The 24,391-nt window shown below is 45.1% G+C and overlaps 1 protein-coding gene across 4 annotated transcripts in view; it reads right to left on the bottom strand.

The window, feature by feature from the left end:
• Positions 1 to 17,607, bottom strand: part of LOC141177147 (N-acetyllactosaminide beta-1,3-N-acetylglucosaminyltransferase 3-like) — a 189,161-nt gene extending 171,554 nt beyond the window's left edge. For all 4 annotated transcript variants that reach the window (XR_012254120.1, XM_073660439.1, XM_073660440.1 and 1 more), the window contains exon 1: positions 17,423 to 17,607. The gene's annotated coding sequence lies outside the window, so the exon portion shown is untranslated. The remainder of the gene's footprint in view (positions 1 to 17,422) is intronic.
• Between the last annotated feature and the right edge of the window lie 6,784 nt (positions 17,608 to 24,391).

The following is a 24,391-nucleotide window of genomic DNA, read 5'->3' as shown; positions in this document are numbered from 1 at the left end:
TTTGAGAAACTCTGTGTGTGACAGGGTGCATTTCACCACAGACACTTGGACGAGTAGGCATGGACAGGGGCGTTACATGTCGCTGACTGGGCACTGGGTAACTATGGTGACAGCAGGACAAGGGGCTGCTGTCCAAGTCTTGCCGTCCCCACGAGTTGTGCGTCAATCCTCTTTATGTCAAAGTTCCTCCACTGCTTCTGCCTCCTCAACCTCCTCTCGGTCTTCCACCTACACCCAAAGCCTGTCTGGTCATGCCACAAGCTTTCTAACTGCGCAGAAGGGATCCTGCACACCTCCTTACTATGCTGGCAGTAGGGCTCAACGTCATCAGGCGGTTTTTACATTGAAATGTCTGGGAAATGTGAGTCACACAGCTGAGGAGTTGTGGTCAGCTCTGGAGAACCAATTTCATGAATGGTTGTCTCCACTGGACCTGAAACCAGGGAAGGCCGTGTGCGACAATGCTGCAAACCTGGGTGCGGCCCTTCGCCGGGGCAATGTCACACACGTGCCTTGTATGGCTCACGTGTTGAACCTGGTTGTCCAGCAATTTTTAGCCCACTATCCCAGACTAGATGGCCTTCTGCAGAGGGCACGGTCGCTGTGTGCTCACTTTCGCCGTTCGCATCCCGCAGCTCAGCGACTTACATCTCTACAGAAGTCGTTGGGCCTGCCACTTCACCGGCTAAAATGCGATGTGCCTACCCGGTGGAATTCAACTCTGCACATGTTGCAGCGACTGTGGCAGCACCAACAAGCCCTGGTGCAATACGTTCTGACGTATAGCCTGGGCCAACGAGATCCAGAGGTGGGGCAAATCACGCTGGAGGAGTGGTCTCAGATCAGGGACCTATGCACCCTTCTGCACAGTTTTGAAATGGCGACGAAGATGTTTAGTGCTGACGATGCCATTATCAGCATGACTATTCCGGTGATTTACATGCTGGAGCACATGGTAAACAGAATTCGGAGTCAGGTGGTGGCACAAGAGGAGGTGGAGGAAGTAGAGGAGGAGGAGTTGTATGCGGAAGGGCTAACATCTGCAAGGTCCAGACGGTCGGCAGCACCAAGGCGGCAGGCATGTGAGGGTGGGGGAGATGGTTTTACCAGGGCGCATGGTAGCAGCCAAACTAGTGAGGAAGGTGCAGGAGCCCAGGAAGAAGTGGAGGACGAACTGATGAAAGACTCATCAGATGAGGGAGACCTTGATCACATTTCTGTTGTGCGAGGTTGGGGGGAGAGGACAGAGGAAGGAAGCATGATTGTTACCTCGCCACCAACACAACAGGGACTTGGTGCTCCTGGATGCGCAACACACATGAGTACCTTCTTGCTGCACTAACTGCAACATGACCCTCGAATTGTGAGAATTAGAAATAATCCTGACTACTGGGTTGCCACACTGTTAGATCCCCGGTACAAAAGTAAATTTGCAGAAATTATTCCTGCCATAGAAAGGGATGCACGCATGCAGGAGTATCAGCAGAGACTGTTGCAGAATCTTACATGTGCTTTTCCACAAAATACAAGTGGTGCACGTAGTTAATCTCACAGTTCCAACTTGCCAACCATGGGACCGTCAAGTGTTCAGCACTCAAACCGTAACAGAACCACAGTATCTGCTGGTAACATCAATTTTGCGGAATCATTTCACCACTTTTTTAGCCCATCCTTTGCAAGGCCACAGGAGACAAGAAGTCTGACACATAGTCAACGCCTAGAGACGATGGTACAGGAGTATCTCCAAGTAAACATTGAAGCTACGACTGTGTCACTGGACCCTTGCTCTTTTTGGGCTTCCAATCTGGATAAATGGCCGGAGCTAGCCACTTACGCCTTGGAGATCTTGTCATGCCCCGCAGCCAGCGTTCTGTCTGAACGTGTGTTCAGCGCTGCTGGTGGTGTGCTGACAGATAAGCGCACGCGGCTCTCCACTGATAATGTAGACAGACTCACGTTCATAAAGATGAACAAATCATGGATCCGAAACGACTTTTCTACCCCTGTGTCATCCTGGGGAGAGTAAAAGCTTGATGATTGGTTAAAATCACCCTACCAACCGTTTTAAGCTTTCAAATTACTAATCATGTTTATCTGTATCTTGGCTGGAAAATAATTTGGGCTTTGTAGCAGTGTGCAGCACTGATTCTATTAGGCCATCTATAATAAGCTCCACCAGATTTAAAATTACTAATCATGTTTATCTGTATCTTGACTGGAAAATAATTTGGGCTTTGTAGCAGTGTGCAGCACTGATCCTATTAGGCCATCTATACTAAAGCTTCACCAGATTTAAAATTAATAATAATTTTTAGCTGCATCTAGCCCGGAAAATAATTTTGGGGCTCCGAGATGCGCAAGACACATAAGTGCCTTCTTGCTGCACTACCTGCAGCATGACCCTCATATTGTCAGAATTCGAAGTAATCATGACTACTGGGTTGCCACACTCTTAGATCCCCCAAACTTTTCGATCAACCTTTTCATTTTAATAAAGACCAAAAAAATGGTCATTTTTGAAATTATAAGCATTAGCAGGTTGTTAGAAACTGAAATCAAACAGTTTTCAACTCAAAACTTTATTCTAGGTGATGTTACATTTTCACATAGGACCCCTTGTTCGAAAGGAGCTTCTGAACTCTCTCGTCCATTGAATTTGTCAGGTTTTGGATGGTTTCTGCTTCAATTGTTTTGCATGAGGACAGAATACCCTCCCAGAGCTGTTGCTTAGATGTGAACTGCCTCCCGCCATCATAGACACTCCTTTTAATGATGCTCCAAAGGTTCTGAATGGGGTAGAGGTCAGGGGAGCATGGGGGTCACACCATAAGTTTGTCCCCTTTTATGCCCATATCAGCCAGAGATGCAGATGTTTTATGTGCAGCATGAGATGGTGCATTATCATGCAGAAAAATGATCTTGCTGTGAAATACACGGTTCTTCTTCTTGAACCATGGCAGGAAGTGCTGTTTGAGAAAATCCACATACATTATGGAGTTCATCTTTAGCGCCTTCAGGGATCCTAAAGGGGCCGACAATCTCTCTCCCCATGATTCCAGCCCAAAACATTACTCCACCTCCTCCTTGTTGGCGCTGTAGCCGTGTTTGCGTGGGGTGTCCATCAACCAGCCATCCTCCACTCCATCCATCTGGACCATCGAGCGCTGCACGGCACTCATCCGTGAACAAAACAGTTTTGAAATCAGTCTTCATGTAATGTTTGGCCCACTGGAGCCGTTTCTGCTTGTGTGAAGTGGATAGAGGAGGTCGACAGGATGGCGTATGCACAGCTGCAAACCTCTGAAGGACCCTGCATCTTGTTGTTCGGGGGACGTTGGAGGCACAAGCAGCTTCAAAAACTTGGCTGCTGCTATGACAAGGCTTTTTTGCCGCTGCTCTTTCAACCTGACGTAATTGCCTGTAGGAAAGAGTCCTCAATTTGCCCTTATCAGCACGCACACGTGTGTACTGTGAATCAGCTACATACTTCTTGATTGCCAAGACACTTCATCCTGATCATCGCACAATGTTGATTGTAGTCATGCCTTGACCTAAACACTCCACAATTTGTTGCTTCTCAGCAGCCGACACATCCTTTTTCTTTCCCATTTTGGCAGAAAATGTAGGCTGCTTAATAATGTGAGACAGCCTTCTTAAGTAGTCTTGCCTTTCATTGGACACACCTGCCAAACTAATTAGCACAGGTGTCTGCAATTGCTTACAGTGATATAAAGAGCCCTGACACACATCACCATCAATGAGTTTAACTGACAAACAAACAAATTCTTCCCTTATCACTCCTAAACACTTTTTGCATAATAATTTGGAACACAGTGTACATGTGCTTTTCCACAAAACACCAGTGGTTCACATAGTGAATCTTACAGTTCTAACTTGCCAACCGTGGTCTGTATGGAGTTGTTCAATAAAGGGCCCAAAATTAAGATAACATAGATGGGAGAGGTCTCTATGAATAGGAATTCCTAAGTATTTGATACCCTGTGAGGGCCAGGCAAAGGGAAAGTTGGACTGGATGGAATCCTATATGGATTTGGGGAGGGAGACATCGATGGCCTCAGACTTCGCTGCATTGATTTTAAAATTTGACCATGTAACAAAGTGATCTATTTCAGCCATAACAGCATGGATGGATATATGTGATTGAGTGATATATACTAGGACATCATCAGCAAATAGAGAGCACTTGTACTCGGTGCCTCCCACCTCAATCCACCTAATATTGGGGTTATGGCGAATTGATGAGAGCAGGTGCTCCGTCACTAGGATGTATAAGAGAGGGGACAGAGAACATCCCTGCCTTGTCCCATTGGTGATTGTGAAAGGTGATGAAAATGTTCTGATGCGCCCCCTGGGCCTTGGGACACCCGGAGCCGGACCCTTTTTGGTGGATGCTGGTGGTTGTAGTCTCCGTGGCGGCAACCCGGTTCCGTGGCTCAGGGTGGTCAAACCAGTGGCGGAACTATTTATGTGGTTTTGATGTTTAAATGTCCGACTACGCCACCCGTGGATTGCGGTCAGAGTGAACCGCCGCTCCAGGGCAGACCGCTGAGGCTGGTGTTGTGGGTGCAGCAGAGCGTAGCATAACTCCCCACGGGAGGAGTATAGCCTCAGGGCAGTGTATGCGGAGGATGGGGGTGATGGTGCAGGGCAGCAGCAGTAATGACACGGAGTCAGTGATGCAGTCCAGGGCCTTTACTCACAGTTCTTATTATCCAGACCACGTCTGCAGGTAACGGCTGCCCACGTCGTACTGTGCTCACCAGGTGAGGGGCTCAGACAACTCCCAGATAACTTTGGAGTGCTTCACAGGACCCCCTTTGTGTGTCCTTTGTCTGGCCTTTCTTACCAACCCTTCTGTCCGGCTGCCTCGGGCCTCCTCTTGGTAAACTTGGCGCCAGTTTCCCTGACCCTATGTGGTGCCTTCCTAGCGGGTGTAGCGAGGGGCTGCGCCACATAAAATGTCACAGCCTCCTGTTTCTAGCTGAGGGTCGTTTCCTGCCTCCACTAGTTTCGGGGACCGGTCTCCCCCTTTGGCCTGACCCCTCCACGCAGGTGGATTCGGGCGTGCGGTGGCGACTCGCCCGTCCGCACCCCTGGGATCCCTTCATTCCTCGTTCCTGGAGCCTTCTCCGCTCCTCTTCCTTCCTTCTCCTTCTTCCAGGCCTGGGCCTCTGTTACTAGGCCCGCCTCCGGAGCAGAGCTCATGCAGAGCCCCTGCTCCCTGCCACTTCTGCTCAGACTTTTCTGCACTGAACTAAGATGGTGCCCACCTTTTATACTCCCTTCTCAATGCACCCAGGAACTGCTTCCTCCCTGCTCCTGCACTACAGGGTTCCCCTTCCTCAGTGTTCCCTCCCCCCACTCCAGCCAGGGACAGGGACTGTCGTGCCCATCTCAGAGGCATATTGGTCGCCCTGCCCCACGGCAATGTGGTGTAATGCATGCAGGTGTCGGGTCCTGATCCACACTCCATCCTTACCTGAGAGTGAGATATCACACCTCTGGGTGAGGTGCAATACCTTTGTAGCAACCGAGCCCTCAGGGTGCTACAGTTCCATTTATCTTCAGCCTAGGTGACGTATTGTGATACAGGGCCGTGATTTTGGCTATAAAAGGGTCCCCTAGACCCCTACCCCAAGCTTTTTAAGAGAATCATATATGGCGTGCCAGGAGACTCTATGGAATGCTTTCTCAGCATCCAACGAGAGTATCTAATTACAAATTTTTAACTGCATCTAGCCCAGGAAATACTTTGTGCCTAGTAGCAGTGTCTGCTAGTCAGCGGATTATCCCGGCTGTTAAGCAAGCTACACCACCTGTAGTTTGGACACTTAATTTTTTCAAAGGAAATGCTTCGGGACCACGGGATACTCAGTGAAGAGCATCAGGAGGCACCCCAAGGCATAAGGGCTGGGACTGGCAGTAGGATGCCTTGTGGTGGACAGCCGAGCTCGATCCTTATAAAAGCTTTTTAACTGCAGCAGCTTTAGTGGACGCTACTGGAGCTGGAATTACGCGGCTGCTGGCATGAGACTTGCCCTCCAATAGATCCTTGTAAATGGATTTAAAGTGTATTCATTCAAATTAGAGAGACAATTTAAATTAAAAAGCTTAGAGCTGCCTCCACCACAGGGGGGCTCGCTCGACCCACCAGCGGACAGGCACCAGTATTGGGAGAGGGCGGCTGGCCGTCAGGGTTCACCGCGGCTCTGGCACAAACCCGGCGACACGGAGGTGGCACGGGCAGGAGCGGACTGAACGTGTCGGCTTCTCACTTTTTGGATTTTAGAAGGGCATGACATGCCTATATCTGTGTCTCCCCCTCCTTTTACTCCTCCACCTCTTTTCTTTTCGCATGACTATATGTACTTGTCACTTTTCCATGTGTTAGTTGTGTCTTCTGAGCAGTTTGTCAGCTTTTGGACACCTTTGAAGGTGTTTTCTATGTGTTTCTATGTGTTTTTGTTTGCCTGCCATTGGTTTTAACGGTGTTCGAAGGTGTTCGACGAACAGTTCGACGAACAGTTTGGCGAACACACGGGTGTTCGACGAACCGAACCGAACTCGAACACTACGGGGGTGGCTCAACACTATTCATAAGTGTAAAGTGTATGAGGACTTTTTCTTTTTTCATAAAAGAAGATTCTCTATATACCGTACATACTGCTCTTATTGCAATATTAATACTTTTAGTGTTACTATATTTTATGTAGTATAGGTATTTTTATTATACCCTGATGGGTGTTGCAATATAATTTCTAATTTTTAGTTACACTAATTCCCGTGAATATGTTAATTTATATCTTTATTTACAATTGTTTTTCCCTTTCACCTTGTTCATTTACACATTCACATCCTTTTTACATCATTCACTTACATTCATATTCACATTTTAATTTGTGCTCTACTTCTCACTTATCAAATCACACCCCTTTTTTGATCACATGCAGTATGTGCCTTTAATACATATGTTTCCATTATATGCGCCTCTGCGTTCCATGATGGAGCGCACTTTCTGCCTCAATGCATTCCACTGTGACACGCATCTGATGCCACTTCCACCCTGCAGATGCACTCCTATTGGAGCGCATCAGACGGACCGGAAGTGACGCCGGACATCATGCATGACGATCCCTGGCCAGGCACAGCAGCTGTCACTTACCCCCCTGCTTCGATTGGCTCCCAGTGACTTAAAATACCTGTCAGGTCTCTCACCACATATCCCTCGTCAAAGCCCTAGCGACGAAATGCGTGTCGGGACCAGGCTGCGTGAACACCACATAACTTGACTACTGCAGTATGCAATCTACTTGTATTCGATCAATACTCTGATATCATGCACTGTCACTTTAGCAGTGCATTGCCACCTTAGCTAATATCTATTTTGTTTTATCCTGCGTCATTACTTACCTCCTGTTATTATATCTTCACTATGCACTGCCACTTTATCAGTGCTCTTCCTATTTCTCAGTTCACTGACTTTCATAAGTAACTCTATTGGTTCATATATACCACATGGGAGATTGTATTCATAGCATTTATTTATTTATTGATGCACTGCCACTTTACATATGTTTAATCTATGAATTTTTCTGACTATATGGCATATTTGCACAGGGGCTATACCTATTGATTGATATATTTACATGCGATAAATAATTTTTTGTTTTGATCATTTTGCTATATACGTATTTTTTCTGAGCCAAAATACTTACTTCTGCAACTAGTATTGTGTGGAACACTATCGGTTCCCTGCCTTGCTTTCCCACCTGTTGTTTTATTCCCCATACGATTTTAATTTTATATCTAATAAAATACTACTTTTATTTCAACAGTATGGTTGTTGTGTAGAATTTTGTAGGTATTTATGTAATTTATGTTACACAACAGTTACTTATATCCATAAACTTTACTTTGGATTACACTAGAGAATACACTATATACACCATGGTTTATACATATACAATGGTCAGATATGCAAATACAAATAGTGGTAGGACAAAAGATATAAGCAGAATATAAGCCAGTTACCAGTCAGATGGAAGGCCTGCTTGTGGAGGAGGGGCTTCCACATGGGAGGCTTGCGGACCCCTCCGTTCCTGGCCTTTCCACACACACAATATGTTGTTGTGACCTCCCCTGCTTTGCAGGAGCCTTTAACCCCTTGGTGTCAATCCCCTCCTGCCTCCTGGGCTGGACCTGAAATCACTCCCCTTGCCTCTGGCAGCTAAAGACTCCAAAAGCTAAGATGGGTCATAACTCCTTAATGGACGCCCTAGGGAGGCGGTTCTGGTGCCATCAGATCCAGCCGGGCCCCTGCTACGTTTTAAACCCGAACACGCCTAGTTGCTACTAGCTGTTCTACGTATCTCCCTATCCCTATTTGCTAGAATGGGTCAAGACCCAGGCGGGTATTCGCCATGTTCTGGGGATTTTGAAAATATACATGATGTTTGGCTAGGACGTATAGTATCTCCATAAATCCTTATGATAATTCATAGCTGTCTGAACAAAGCAGACCGTATGGTTTGGATCCACAGGGGGTCTTCCTGCAGAAGGTTGCATAGTAGCTAGCTGGTGTGGGTATGAATTCTTTCTTTCAAGCTGGCCAGGTGTCTTGTTACAGCTGCACATGCTGAAGGGGGATTGTAGCTGCCATCAGATCTCCCCACACTTTTCACACAGTCTTAAGCACTTTTCATTCACAGCAAGAAGCCTTTTCACTGACATAGTTTCCTTCCACTGCCGTTTACTCCAGGGCCGGAATAGCACAGTGTTTCGCCCTACTTCGTCACAGCCTAGCTTGTCGCCACAGTATAGTTCAGAGAATTTCTCTACACCCGCTCAGTGGCTCCACGTCCTATCGTTACGGACACCCTGGATCTACCTCTCGGGACCCTCACTAGTCCTACAGTTTCAGTCCTCTTTAGGTCTGTATCTTTGGCGTTTATCAAGCTCAGGGTTTCTCGTGACACGTCGACCTATCCAAGGACCCCTATAAGGTGGAAGGTCACTGTGTTTCTCCTGTAGTTTATTCAAATACAACATTTCAACCACTTGTAGGTCTTTATCAAGTATACATTGTAGCGTCGGCGTCTCTGCCTCCTTCTGGGCAGAGACGCTGATCCCCTCACCGCCGTGGTCCCAGTCCGGCATCCTCCGGCTCCCCTGCTGCGTCTGCTCAGGGTGCATGCACCACGCGCAGTTCCCCGGGCACTGTACTTAGGGTGTACACGCGTGCGCTCCCTCCCTCTTAAAGGGGCAGCTCCCCGTCCTAAAGAGTCCTCGGCCAATGGCCGGAGGACTGCTCCTATCAAAGGCACCTCCTCCAAAGTGCAGGTGCCTGTGCAAGGTTGTTGTTTTTGTGCTAACACTCTCCTCAGCCCTTAGGTTCCAGTGCCCGCTTGCCTGTCTATCAGCCTTGCAAGCCTGCCTGTCTATCAGCCGTGCCCGCCTGCCTGTCTATCAGCCGTGCCTGCCTACCTGTCTATCACCCGTGCCCGCCTGTCTATCAGCCATGCCCGCCTGCTTGCCTGTCAGCTTCGGCCATCAGTCCCATGGGAGTCGCCTGCTCTCACACAAGGTCAGTCCCAGAGTGGCACCTGGTTCGCCTTCCCAGTCCCTCCTTGGTTCACGGAGTCGACTAAGCCGCCGTGTGGCCAGGATCGGTCCAGGTAGGCACTTAGCTTTGCCCCTCTGGTCCCTCCTTGTATCACAGCACAGAGGTTCCACCACCCGGATCCGTAACATACATATTGTAAGATAGCTCACGGAAACATAGTATATGAGAGGTATGTATCACAGAGATGGTTGTCATCTGTGATGTAATCCTGGATGTTGCTCTAGTGCATGTAAGCACTAAGAGGATTGTTTAGTGCTCCACTTCGGGCCAACAGCCGGAGAGATGGGAGGGTCAGCCTACCCACATACCTCATCTCTGGGTGTGGTTCACAAGTTAAAATGGAGGCCATTGTTTGCCATATGGTCTGTGTTTGGAGGGAGAAGACCTCCTGTGTGTGTTGTTGTCTCCAGACTGAGCCAGTGAACTGGATGCTATCCAGCCTGTGTGCCCACACAACTGGCTAACCAGACACTTTGCCTAAAGGACTGTTTTCTTTGTTTTTCCTGCACTAAAGGCTGTTTGTTTTCCTTTTGCTTTTGGCCGGTTTATGAAGCAATAAACTGACATGGACATTTAAATGAAAATGCTTCCTGTTTGCCTCCCGACGCACCCAAGTGAGTAGAAACCCCACAATTGGTGTTAGTAGTACAGGCAGCATTCCCAGCAGATACGTGTGACTGCTACAAAATGTACTGCATGTCCTGGGTGAAGCCTGCCATAAGCCAGCAAGCGACGCCAGACAAAATGGAGGACCTGCTTAAACACCTTGTCCTGTCTCAGCAGCACCAGCAGGAGACCAACAAGCTATTGCTACAGCAAATCCAATAGCACCAGCAGGAGCAGCGGCAACAGATGCAGCTTCTGGCAACCGCCATCCAGGGCAGGATGAGTGTCCAAACCCCAAGTCCAGCTGATAACTCCCACATCCAGAAGGCAGCAAGACGGGCCTTGCAGAAGATGACCTCCTTAGCTTTGAAGGACGCCAAGGAGTATGGCAAACTGAAAACCCAAATTATGGCGTGCTTGGGGGTGACAATGACTGTCAGGGAGCAGCGGTTCCATCCAAACATACCTGGACGATATTGTTATCTTCAGCCCAGACCGGGGAAATCATCTGGGAAAGGTCCAGGTGGTGTTTGATGCTCTAAGGAAGGCAGGGTTTTCAATAAATCCCCCAAAAATGTGCCATGGGGAAATAAGAAGCCAAATACCTGAGATATGTAATGGGTGTACACAAACTTGTCTTCGAACACCGCCATATAATGTTAGCATAAGTAGGGGCCACATTGGACCCCATGGCGGTGCCACTTCGCTACAGTAAAAAATCATCCCCAAAGAGAAAATAATTCCTCCTGAGGATGAACTCCTGCAGTGCCAAGACAAGATGTGCACATTCTGGGGCCATGTCTGAGCCTGAAAGCATATCAGCCACAGCCTGAATGCCTTTTCCATGTTCAATAGAAGTATAAAGTGAAACCATATCAAATGATGCTAGAATTGTAAATTTTGTAACATCAAATTCTTTGATCCTATCCAGAAAATTCACCGTATCCCTAATAAAGGACCGAGCACCCGTGGCAAAATCCTGCAAAATGCTGTCCAAAAAGATGGCCGTTTTATTAAAAAGTGAGCCCCTCCCTAGTTAGTCCTATCCAAGGACCGATTCTGTCAGTTCCTGGCCACGCTACCCCATTGTCCCTTCGTCTCCTTTGCTGTAGTACACCAAAACTGGAGCTCTGCACACTTGTCACTTCTTCAGACTCTGACTCCTTGTCACGGGTTTACCGCAACAGAGAGAAGCCAGAAGACCGCAGCGTTTGATTCCTCCCACTCCTGCACTAATTAGAAGCCTTTTGCCTTCATATTAAATGGTGCAGGTTTCTTTTAGCAGTGTAGGGGTTAATCTGCTCAGGTGTGAGCTCCTGGAAGTTTACCTTTATTTAGGCTCTCAGCTGTCCAGTGTTAGCCACTCCCCACTCCTATATATACTGGGCTTTAGCAGGCTATTACTACCAGAGCTAGCTTATGCTGCATGGTTCTAGGAGTGTGGTGGAGAGTGGTTATTTGAGAAGGTGTTTGGTGGATTTCAGCTTAGACTGTTGTGTCTACTTCCCGGTGTTAACTTTTGTTGTTTGTGTGCATATATTTGTATGATTGGTATTTTCCTTTAGCCCTGTTTGTATTACCTTGTTAATCTGGTTTGTGTACTGCCATACACTACTACCCCTCTCTTCCCTGGGGGGAAAGAACAGACTGAGGGCAGATTGAGGAGCTCAGACAAGGTTCGTGGCCCCGGCATCTTCACCTTCAGAAGTAATCAGGGGAATAGGGTCAGGGCGCCCCTAGCATTAGGGATAGGGAAGGAGCCCCTGGCCCCGGGATACTTGACAACAGAGTTGTGACATTATCTCTGGCCGAAACGGTTTTCTGATCCATCATGCATCCTATAACAGCTCTGACAGGGCAACTGCAGCAACTCAGCCTAGAGGTGGCAGATCTACGCACAGTAGTGTTGCAGAACCCTACCACATCAGGTTTGGGGAGTGTGACTCCCAGGCAATCCCCGGTGGAGCCCAAGATCGCTTTGCCTGATACGTTCTCTAGGGGGCGTGACATGTTTGTAGTTTTCAGGGAAGCCTGTAAGTTGCACTTCCGGTTACGTCTTATCTCATCAGAAACCGAGGGTGAAGGCCCTCACCACCCCCTCCCCATTCGGGCAGTGCTTCCTTGCCAGGTAACTATCCCATTGGATCAATATGTTTCTAGCATTTAGAATTGGACACAGAGCTTCCTATGTGTAACACTGGTTTTCTTCCACCCCTGTCTATTTAGCAGTTAGTGGGATCATGCAGTATAGGTTGATCCGGTGTCCCTGACCCCAGTTCACTTGTTCCAATTTATTATTTACAATTTTTATTATTATTATGGGCAATGTGCAATTATACTAATCCATGGGTTTATTATGATCATACTATCATAAGTGTATCTGACCTGAAAGCACCTTATCATCTGGTTTCCTCATTGTCTGAATCTTTATCTATCTTTTTATATTAATGAATATTCTCTTGCAATATATGCTGAGTTGTTCTCCTCCTTTGCCCATGTCATTTTCAGCATGCATATGGATAGATGTCTGTGAAATAGATAGTAATTTGTCCATTTCTCTGTATATCAGATGGCATTTTTTGTGTACAGTCATGGCCAAAAGTTTTGAGAATGACACCAAAATTATATTTTCACATGATCTGCTGGCCTCTGGTTTTTATTAGTGTTTGTCTGATGTTTATATCACATACAGAAATATAATTGCAATCATATTATGAGTACCAATAGGTTATATTGACAGTTAGAATGACTTAATGCAGCAAGTCAATATTTGCAGTGTTGCCCCTTCTTCTTCAAGACCTCTGTAATTCTCCCTGGCATGCTCTCAATCAACTTTTGGACCAAATCCTGACTGATAGCAGTCCATTCTTGCATAATCAATGCTTGCATTTTGCCAGAATTTGTTGGTTTTTGTTTGTCCACCCGTCTCTTGATGATTGACCACAAGTTCTCAATGGGATTAAGATCTGGGGAGTTTCCAGGCCATGGACCCAAAATCTCTATGTTTTGTTCCATGAGCCATTTAGTTATCGCCTTTGCTTTATGGCAAGGTGCTCCATCATGCTGGAAAAGGCATTGTTGGGCGCCAAACTGCTCTTGGACGGTTGGGAGAAGTTGCTCTTGGAGGACATTCTGGTACCATTCTTTATTCATGGCTGTGTTTTTAGGCAAGACTGTGAGTGAGCCGATTCCCTTGGCTGAGAAGCAACCTCACACATGAATGGTTTCAGGATGCTTTACAGTTGGCATGAGACAAGACTGGTGGTAGCGCTCACCTCTTCTTCTCCGAATAAGCTGTTTTCCAGATGTCCCAAACAATCGAAAAGGGGATTCATCAGAGAAAATGACTTTGCCCCAGTCCTCAGCAGTCCACTCCCTGTACCTTTTGCAGAATATTAGTCGGTCCCTGATGTTTTTTCTGGAGAGAAGTGGCTTCTTTGCTGCCCTCCTTGAAACCAGCCCTTGCTCAAAGAGTCTCCGCCTCACAGTGTGTGCAGAAGCACTCACACCAGCCTGCTGCCATTCCTGAGCAAGCTCGGCACTGCTGGTAGTCCGATCCCGCAGCTGAAACAGTTTTACGATACGGTCCTGGCGCTTGCTGGTCTTTCTTGGGCACCCTGGAGCCTTTTTGACAACAATGGAAGCTCTCTCCTTGAAGTTCTTGATGATGCGATAGATTGTTGACTGAGGTGCAATCTTTGTAGCTGCGATACTCTTCCCTGTTAGGCCATTTTTGTGCAGTGCAATGATGGCTGCACGTGTTTCTTTAGAGATAACCATGGTTAACTGAAGAGAAACATTGATACCAAGAACCAGCCTCCTTTTAAAGTGTCCAGTGATGTCATTATTACTTAATCATGACTGATTGATCGCCAGCCCTGTCCTCATCAACACCCACACCTGTGTTAATGGATCAATCACTAAAACGATGTTAGCTGCTCCTTTTAAGACAGGACTGCAATGATGTTGAAATGTGTTTTGGGGGTTAAAGTTCATTTTCTGGGCAAATATTGACTTTGCAAGTACAGTAATTGCTGTTAAGCTGATCACTCTTTGACATTCAGGAGTATATGCAAATTGCCATTACAAAAAATGAAGCAGTAAACTTTGGAAAAATTACTATTTGTCTCATTCTCAATACTTTTGGCCATGACTGTATTTAATATACCCATAATTGTCATCGACTCCACACCCTTGAGCCAGAGGTATTTTACTCAAGTCATCCAAGGGTTACATCTACAGGTAGGGGCCATGCACTAAGAATGTATTGACTGTTATGTGCTAGAGGGTCCTCCCTCTCCTGTGGTTCTGGGACTACCTTGGTTTACACTGCACAACCCTGTGGTAGATTGGCAGACGTGGGACGTAGCCAAGTGGAGCAAGTATGGTCAAGGACACTATTTGGGCATTCGGCTGGCTAGGGTGGATACCCAGTCTGTGCATAAATACCTGTCTGACTTTGGAAATGTATTCTCGGAGAAGGGGTGTCAGGAATTCCCTCCCCATCATCCTTATGACTGCGCCATTAATCTTGTTCCTTGGGCCAAGGTGCCTAAGAGCAATATTTATAATATCTCATTCTCACTCCTACATTCTATGCAAACACTACCTTATGTCCTAAGTCCTAACCTATGTCTTTCATGCATCACTATACATTATAATACCTTACATTATCACATTACATAAGCAAACATCTTACACTTCACATGACACAAGATGTGCACAAGTCACAGGACATTATTCAGATTACACATCACATTATACACAGCACTGATGTCTTCAATGGGGAGCAGGGCAATATGTTCATCTCCTTACAATTACAGCCACCAAAAAAATGTAATTTTTGCGTTATTGAATTTACTCCATTTACAGTGTTTACTGATGAGGTTAATTATTTTTCTATTTTGATAGGTCTAACTTTTTTGAACTTAGCAATATCACATAGCTTTTTTTTTTCTTATCTATATTTTTAATGGGGGAAAAGGCGGGTGATTTGAACTTTTCACTCTTCTTGTTAGTCTCCTTAGTGGACTTTAACCTGCGATTGTCTGATCGCTTGCACTATATACAGCAATTCCTTAGTATTGCTGTATATAGTAAACATCACTGTGTCCTTTGAAGCTTAGCCACAGGCAGGATTTCGAGGGAGCTATGTAATGACGAGCTCAGAGTCTCAACAGACCGCCGGCTGTCATAACAACCCATCGGCGACCCGTGATCACGTCACAGGCACGCCGATGGTTGCATTGAATGTTGAGCTCCCATGCCGACGAGCTGTTTATGCTGCTGTCAGAGTTTGACAGCAGCATTTAACAGGTTAAGAATTGTGGGTGGTAGTTTGCGCCATCCGCAATTGTTAGAGGCTGTAATACACAGTAATTACCTGCTGGGTATGGGGCAGGCTCACTCTGTGGGCCTGCTCCATGCATACGCTACCAACTTGTGCCATACAAGTACGGCGGATGTCAGCAAGGGGTTAAACGCTGCTGTTAATCTCTGACAGCAGCATTTAAATGGAACGCGCACTGCTGCTTATGCTTGCCGACTCCCGTTGGCGCCCTATGACATGATCAGGAGGCGCCCGTGGGTTACTATTTGCCATCATCTTAGTCCTCCTCTGAAGCTATGCTATAAGCTGAGGTTCAAATGAGTCTGAGATTTCCACTATACTGCAATACTTTGGTATTGCATTGTATGGTATAAGTGATTGGACGATCACATGTTAAAGTTCCCTGAGGAAAAAATAAAGTAAAAAAATAAAAAATGTTTTTAAAATTAGTTCAAATAACCCTTCTTTTCCTGCACTGAAAACAAAGAAATTAAAACAAGAAAAAAAACATTTGATATCACTGCATTAATACAAGTTCGATTAAAATATAAAATATTGATTAACAAAATTTATAAATGCTGTAACGCTAAAAATAATAAAGAGACCGAAATATATGTTTTTGATAACTATTCATCCATAAAAATGTAATTAAAACATCAAAATGTCCTATATAGCGAGAAATGGCATCAATAAAACTGTCAGCTCATGCAAAAAAACAAGCTCTCATCCAGCTCAATCGATATAAAAACAAAATAGTTATGGGTCTCAGAAGTTTTTTTTTTTTACAAATTTCAGAGATTTTTTTTTCCACTTTAATATAAAGAAAATCTATACAAGTTTGGTATAGCTGTAATCATACTGACCCGGAGAAACATGATTCAGTGTAACTTTTACCATAGAATGTATACCTTAAAAAAACAAAACACAAAAAATGGTTGAATTGTTTTCCAATTTCACCTCATTTGGAATTTTTCTCTGTTGTTTTTTAATACATTGAATAGTAAAATGAATTGCGTCATTCAAATCTACCTGCAATCACACACATGTGCATTGATAAATCTTGCTGGGTACTCCGTGAATTATTATTCTTTAGGCAGATGAGGTTAGGCGGTTGCCTTATTACAGACACGCCGGGTTGGTATTGCCTGATGGCATTTTAATTGCTTTTAACTTACAGATTTTTTTGGGCTTGTTTGTCATTGATTATTTAATAAATTAATTTATACGGTGATCCTTATTTATTTGCATAATTCTTTCCCTTTTTTTTGTCAAAGCTCGCTTTTTAATGATGTGTTAGGTTGATCCTGATTTATTTGGTAGTGCCCTCATCTACTTTCTTATAAAAATCAACAATTCGTCCCGCAAAAAAACAAGCCATTATGCAGCTACATGGACGGAAAAAGAAATAAGTTTTGGCTCTTGGAAGAAGGTGTGTGGATAAAAAGCGCAAAAAGGATGATTGACTGCGGAGATAAGGTGTTTAACCATACTTGCCACAATTCTTCAACAGTGAAGCTTTATATCAACTAATAGAAAGTGTGTGTTGACTTTGCCATCATGCTGAACAGTCAATGGCCCAAAATGGGTTTTACCTGGCTGGCTTCCTCTATGTCTATCCTCTATCAAGACTGAAAAAAATTGTTTAAAACAAGCTGCTACAAAAAAAATTGATTTATTCATATGTACAGTTGTAAGGATTATTACCCGGATTGTTCACTTGCTTGAGGGAAAATACTAAAGCTAAAACAATGACATGACACAACAGTTTCATATTGCAATGGCAAAAGATTAAAAAGATCAAACACAGTAGGCAATAATTGGGTTACAATGGACCAGCTGTTTACCTTTAGTTATCTTCTTAATGAATTTTCCTGGATGCAGCTGCAGAAAACCTTCTTTGGAAGATTACCCAATACTGTAATGCTTGCTCCTCTGCAATATTATCTTCTTGAGAAATAAGTATGAACTCTCAGTCCTGTGATGTACTAATTAACCTGCTCCTGTTGAAGGACTGCCAGCATCTGAAGTCTGATTTTTTTTCAGTAGTACTTCCTTTAACTCAGTCTCAAATGTGGGATGGGCTACAGACTAGATCAAGATCTTCAAAAAAAAACAAAGCTATAAAAAACAAACTATTACTTCAGAGTGCAATGGAAAGTACTTCTGCTACAAGATATGTCTTAAATACACTTTAAATTCTTAGTTTGTGAGCACATGCACAGGTATACAAAAACCAGGGTTCTCTCCTAGGTAGTAGCAATGCACACTATTACACCTGCTCATTGAATGAATCTCTTTGACAATATTAGAGGGTTTACCAGTCATCCAATTACTCCATATCACCTCCACCCACACCATTTTTGTGCATAATTTACATTAACCTGATTAAAGTTTTAGCATTGGTAAAATTGGTAAAAGCATGAGCAAACGTGCTCGCCACTGCTTGGTACTCGTCCGAGCATCACGGTACTCGACAAGCTCAGCGAGTATTTCCCGGTTGCTCGGGCGGGAACTCAGGTCCCTGCCCTGCATGTTTGGCGCTCTTTAGAGAGCCAATGAACATGCAGGGGTTGCTTGCCACACACTGTAATGCCGTAGCCATGTTGGTTGTGGGCATTACAGTGATTGGTTGGCTGCACAGTGGCATCAGGTCTATATAAGACATGGCGCCGCTATGCTCATCACAGTATACCCTGAAACCGGGCAGAGTAGGGAGAGCTGCTGCTGAGTCAGGGAGAGATTTGCTTGTTTATAGTTAGTATAGGTATTCCACAACATATATATATCCATCTGAACTAACAGGACTGAGGACTAATCCAGCTGCATATATTCAGTGGTGATAGCAGGAGTTAGGCAGGCAGTGTATGTGGCAGACTGCAGTGCATGATACAACACAAGAGGGTCCATTGAACGTTCTGTCTGCTGCTTCTGTTCTTACAGATATTTGTAGACGTAGCCCCTAGTATCAGGGGCCAGGGAATTTTTTTTTATGTTAATCCTGGTTATTTGCTTAAAAAGCAATCCAGAGTACACCATTTTTCTGCTCCATTTGCTTGTTAGCACTGCAGAATACAGCCAGATCTTTTCTATATTACAGCGATAAAAATCCAGAAATGTGAACTGAATGTAGAAAATATTGGCCTCCTTTTCCATTTTGTTGCAGTGTGTCGGTCAAGCTATTCACACTAGGTCTCTGTGAAGACTAGTATTAGTAAACTACAGGCCTGCTATTTAAAACCGTGGTTCTCTGTCAGACGTATCACATATAACTGCATTCCAAAATCAGCCATTTCTTGTGAACGTGGAAAATATTGTCCTCCATTTAAAATGGGCAAGGTGTGTGACGGGGAAGTGGACGTGATGGTGATGATGCATGCAGAGGCCGAGGCTAAGTACGTGGCCGTGGGCTAGCTGAAATTGTGCCACAACAAACACCCACATCTTGTCACTCGACCTTCCTGTTCAATTACTAGGGGACCGCAGCATACCACTATTGAACCAAGAACTGTGTCAAAAGGTTGTTGGTTGCATAGCAGATAATGCTCTCAGTCACTTTGCCACCACCACCACCACCCTGTGTTCCACACGGTCAAGTCTCAGTAGCCGTCAGTCTGGACCGCATATTCCATAACCCTGATCCTCCTTCCTCCCACCATGCTGAGTGCCCGGAGACAACTGATCCCATGGAGTCTCATGGAGATGGTAGCTTTCTGCAACCTGATGTCGGCGTTTGTCCCTCGGTACTCGGTCCCCAGCTGCCACTATTTCTCCCGGTGTGCTGTCCCCGCATTACACAAGCACTTGTCCCACAACATTAGCCGTGCCCTCAACAACGCAGTTACCGGGAAAGTCCACCTAACCACGGCCACATAGACAAGTGCTTGTGGGCAGGGACGATATATCTTGCTGATGGCACACTGGGTTAATATATTGGAATCCAGGACACAGTCAGACCTTGGGATGGAATACGTCCTCCCAACGCCGAGGATTGCAGTCCCTGGCTCAATCAGGGTTTCCTCCACATTCTACAGCTCCTGCACCTCCTCCTCCTCCTCTTCAGCCTCCATCTCCAAAATGACCACACCAATCACAAGCTGGAAGCACTGCAGCACTGCCTCGGCCAAGCGGCAACAGGCTGTGCTGAAGCTAATATGCTTAGGTGACAAACCGCACAATGCTGAAGAGTTGTGGACAGCTCTGAAAGAGCAGGCAGATCTGTGGCTGACACCACTGAACCTACAGCCAGGCATGGTCGTGTGTGACAATGGCCGGAACCTGGTGGCGGCTCCGAAGCGAGGTGAGCTTACACACGTACCATGCCTGGCCCATGTGCTTAACCTCATGGTTCAGCGGTTTCTCGAAACCTACCCGGATTTGCCGGTTCTGCTTGTCAAAGTACGCCATGTGTGTGCCAATTTTAGAAAATCAGCTACAGCTTCCGCCGCCCTTGCCGTGCTTCAGCAGCGTTTGCAGCTTCCAGCTCACTGACTGATGTGCGATGTCCCCACGCTTTGGAACTTTACATTGCAGATGGTGGGAAGGATTTGTGAGCAGAAGAGGGCAGTTGTTGACTAGCAGCATCAACAAGGCCATCGGTATTCAGGTCAGACTCCACACATAAGGCCTCAGGAGTGGACATGGCTGTCAGACATCTGTACCATCCTCCAAAACTTTGAGGACTCCACCAAGATGATGAGCAGCGATGACGCCATAATTAGCATCACCATCCTGCTTCTCTGTCTTCTGAAATGCTCTCTGCTCACAATTAAAGAGGAAACATTGCAGATGGAACACGATGAGATGGAGCAAGGAACCATACAGGGTGATTCCACACAGTCCAGCCTCATCTCATCCCAACGTGGATTGGTTGACAATGAGGAAGAGGAGGAAGAACAGGAGCTAGTTTCATGCGCTATAGACGGTACTACCTGCACAACTGTCATACCATCTGTTCAACGTGGATGGACTGAGGACAGGGAGGAGTAGGATGAGAAGGAGAGCATGGTCAGTCGTCCTCTTGGTGAGGACACGGAAGTCTTGCCTGTTAGCAGTCTGGCACACATGGCTGAGTTTATTATGCTGCCTTTCCCGTGACCCTCGCGTTGTCCAAATTTTGGGTGACAGTCATTATTGATTCGTGACACTTCTAGACCCATGCTACAAGGAGAACTTTCTGTTTCTTATTCCCTTCCAGGACCGGTCTAATAAAATGGGGCAGTACGAAAAGGCCCTTTTTGCGGAATTATTAAAAAAATTCCCATCTGAAAACGCTGGCGGCAGAGGTCACAGTTCGTTGGACAACCAAGGAGTTCAGGCGAGAGAGACACAACTCCAATCCAGCAGAGGCAGGTTAACACTGTCACAGTTCTGGGACAGTTTTTTCAGACCCTCCCATCGCAAAGGCCCTGAGGCGCGGGGTACTCTCTCGAGGAAGGAAAAGTTGCGGAAGGTGGTGAGGGAGTACCTTGCCGACCGTACCAACGTCCTCCGTGATTCCTCTGTGCCTTATAATTATTGCGCATCCACCTGGACACGTGGCATGAACTGGCTCTCTACACCTTGGAGGTCCTGGGCTGCCCTGCCACCAGCGTTTTGTCAGAGTGGATTTTAGTGCCGCTGGTGGAATTATAACCTATAGGCGCATCCGCCTGTCAACTGAAAATGCTGACAGGCTGACTCTTATAAAAATGAACAAGGGATGGATTGGGCCAGATTTCTCAACACCACCGAATGGTATTTCAACACTATGTTGTGCCCAGAAAAATCGGCACAACAAACAAGAAGAGAGTTTTGTTATTTTTTAAAAAACATTCTTTTTATTGAAAATATACTAAAAGATCAGCAATGTCAAAAACAGGGAATTAATAAAAACTGTCAACAAGACAGATCCATCATAAATTAACCAACAGATCTAATTTATAGCAGCGAATAATGTCAAATCTCACTAGATAGAAAGCAAAAGCACCTACTCCCTTTAGATTCTGGGAAATATATAATTGCTTCTTTAGAAATAGCCAAATATCTAGTAAGGCATAAGTATAGCCAAACCACATATTAATATGTCCCTTATATTTAAGAAAATGCTAATGCATTGGACATATTAGATTTACTTTTATATATATATCTTTGTATATGTCCTTCTTGTATCTCAATCATAAAGATGTGAAAGATACAAACCTAGAGGGGATCATACTAATCAATCTGAATGAACTCTCACAATAATAGTTTTTTTGGCCGGACATCAATGTGTATCCCTTTAAGAAAATTCATAAATAGTGTCCAAAACACTGGAATGACTTAGGGTCACAAGGGTGAAATAATCACCAGGACACTAAGGATATATCAAGCATGTGAAAAGAAATAAGTGGTAAATAGTTAAACTCACTGCTACTGATGGATCTGCACGTGCATAAACCTCGACGATGCCGTTTCGCCTGATGCTTCTTCCAAGGGACGTTAACAAATGAAGGGGAGGTGCTCTTTAAATACCCAGGGATCCGGATCTGACCAATCATATCAACAGTCTTAATCACGAGGCAGGATCTCTATCTAAAGGCGCTGTGGAACGCATGGTAGAACGCATGTAGTTCCGGGGCACCAGACCGGAAGTTCATGGAAATAATGCATAAAGTACCCAGTGGCCGCCCACATATATTATGACCTCGGTCCATGGTACTATGGAACGCATGGATATTAACTAAAGCTCAATAATAACCAAAATGTGGTTGGTATATACCTTCAAAAAGTGACATAGGGGCGTTAATAACTAAGAGAAAGCAATCTCCCAAAAACCTTTGATGTTCAAAGTCTGAGCCAGTGATGTAAACGTTGTGCCAGCCAGGAGGCGGCGCATGAAGCACCTAGTGGCCGCCCACATTGAAAGTGACTTCCGTCTACCGCGCTCTGGGACGCATGGTGGAACGCATGAAGCCCCTGTAGCGCTGGACCGGAAGTCAGTGGGCGCCCCGGGTGCGCATGCGCATTGGCTGAAACAAAGAAAGAGGCCAGGATGTAACTGACATATACCACTCCAAGTAAAAAGAAGGGGAAGGGGGGGGGGGATCAGAAACTAATATAAACTAAACTAATATAAACCAAAAAAAATAAAAAATAAAAAGTAAAAATTACAAGGGTCAGTCAATAAGTAATGCCTCTTATTTTTTTTCTCCTTTTAATTGGCAAGAAATTCAAATGCAATTACATAGGTTTAAAACCACAACATTAACGATTAATTTGTCACTTTTCAATATAATCTCCATCCATTTCCACAGTCTTGGTCCACCGTTTAACAAGGGCATGTATTCCAGCATGGTAAAAAGCATTCTTGGGACCCACCATGCACAAACTTTTCTGTATCCCAGTTGTCCAATAATTTTCATCACACTGCCTTTACTGAGGCAGATAATGCCACACAATTCATCTGCAGTCACCCGGCGGTCACCACGAATGATGTCATCGACTCACTGAATGTTGCTTGGAGTCACTGCGGTTACTGGCCTGCCACTCTGCATTTTGTCAGCCAACGGTGATGGCCCTTCAGCTGTGTTACAGCGACGAACCCATCGTCTAACAGTACTGACATCCACTGTTGCATCACCGTACACATTTTTCAGTCTCTCATGAATTCGAATGGGCGTTTCAACTTCTGCATGCAAGAATTCAATCACAGAACGTTGTCTAATACGAACATCGATGTCAGCCATTTTGCAAACGGATACAGTCCTGCCACCTGTTGGTGCAGGAAGTTGCAATTGCTGTGGATTGGAGAAGAAGGTTTGAGGAATTGTGCCAAATTCGAACATTTAACATAACTACCTTATTTAAGGAGAAAAAAAATAGGAGGCATTACTTATTGACTGACCCTCGTATAACAAATGACAGAAAAAAACAAAAATGTCCCCCATCTCCCCACCAACTCCAAATTTAATCCACCCCATGTTGCAGATTTTTGGGAGATTTCTTTCTCTTAGTTGTTAACGCCCCAATGTCACTTTTTGATGGTATATACCAACCACATTTTGGTTATTATTGAGCTTTAGCTAATATGCACGCGCGCTCATGGCGCCCTTGGACTTCCGGTCTGGCGCTTTTGGAACAGCATGCGTTCCACCATGCGTTCCATAGTACCATGGACCGAGGTCATAATATATGTGGGCGGCCACTGGGTACTCTATGCATTATTTCCATGAACATCTGGTTTGGCGCCCTGGAATTACATGCGTTCCACCATGCGTTCCACAGCGCCTTTAAATAGAGATCCTGCCTAGTGATTAAGACTGTTGATATGATTGGTCAGATCCAGATCCCTAGGTATTTAAAGAGCACCTCCCCTTCATTTGTTAACGTCCCTTGGAAGAAGCATCAGGCGAAACATCGTCGTCGGGGTTTAGGCACGTGCAGATCCATCAGTAGCAGTGAGTTTAACTATTTACCACTTATTTCTTTTCACATGCTTGATATATCCTTAGTGTCCTGTCTACATATAGACAAAGATTTTTTCACCCTTGTGACCCTAAGTCATTCCAGTGTTTTGGACACTATTTATGAATTTTCTTAAAGGGATACACATTGATGTCTGGCCAAAAAACCTATTATTGTGAGAGTTCATTCAGATTGATTAGTATGATCCCATCTAGGTTTGTATCTTTCACATCTTTATGACTTAGATACAAGAAGAACATATACAAAGATATATATATATAATAGTAAATCTAATATGTCCAATGCATTAGCATTTTCTTAAATATAAGGGACATATTAATATGTGGTTTGGCTATACTCATGCCTTACTAGATATTTGACTATTTCTAAAG

The sequence above is a fragment of the Phyllobates terribilis genome, unplaced genomic scaffold (assembly GCF_046119375.1).
Source record: "Phyllobates terribilis strain yellow unplaced genomic scaffold, ASM4611937v1 Scaffold_1__5_contigs__length_1240528914, whole genome shotgun sequence".
NCBI classification, from domain to species: domain Eukaryota; kingdom Metazoa; phylum Chordata; class Amphibia; order Anura; family Dendrobatidae; genus Phyllobates; species Phyllobates terribilis.
Note: the sequence above shows the minus strand (reverse complement) of the source record. Positions and strands in the feature narration are given on the sequence as shown.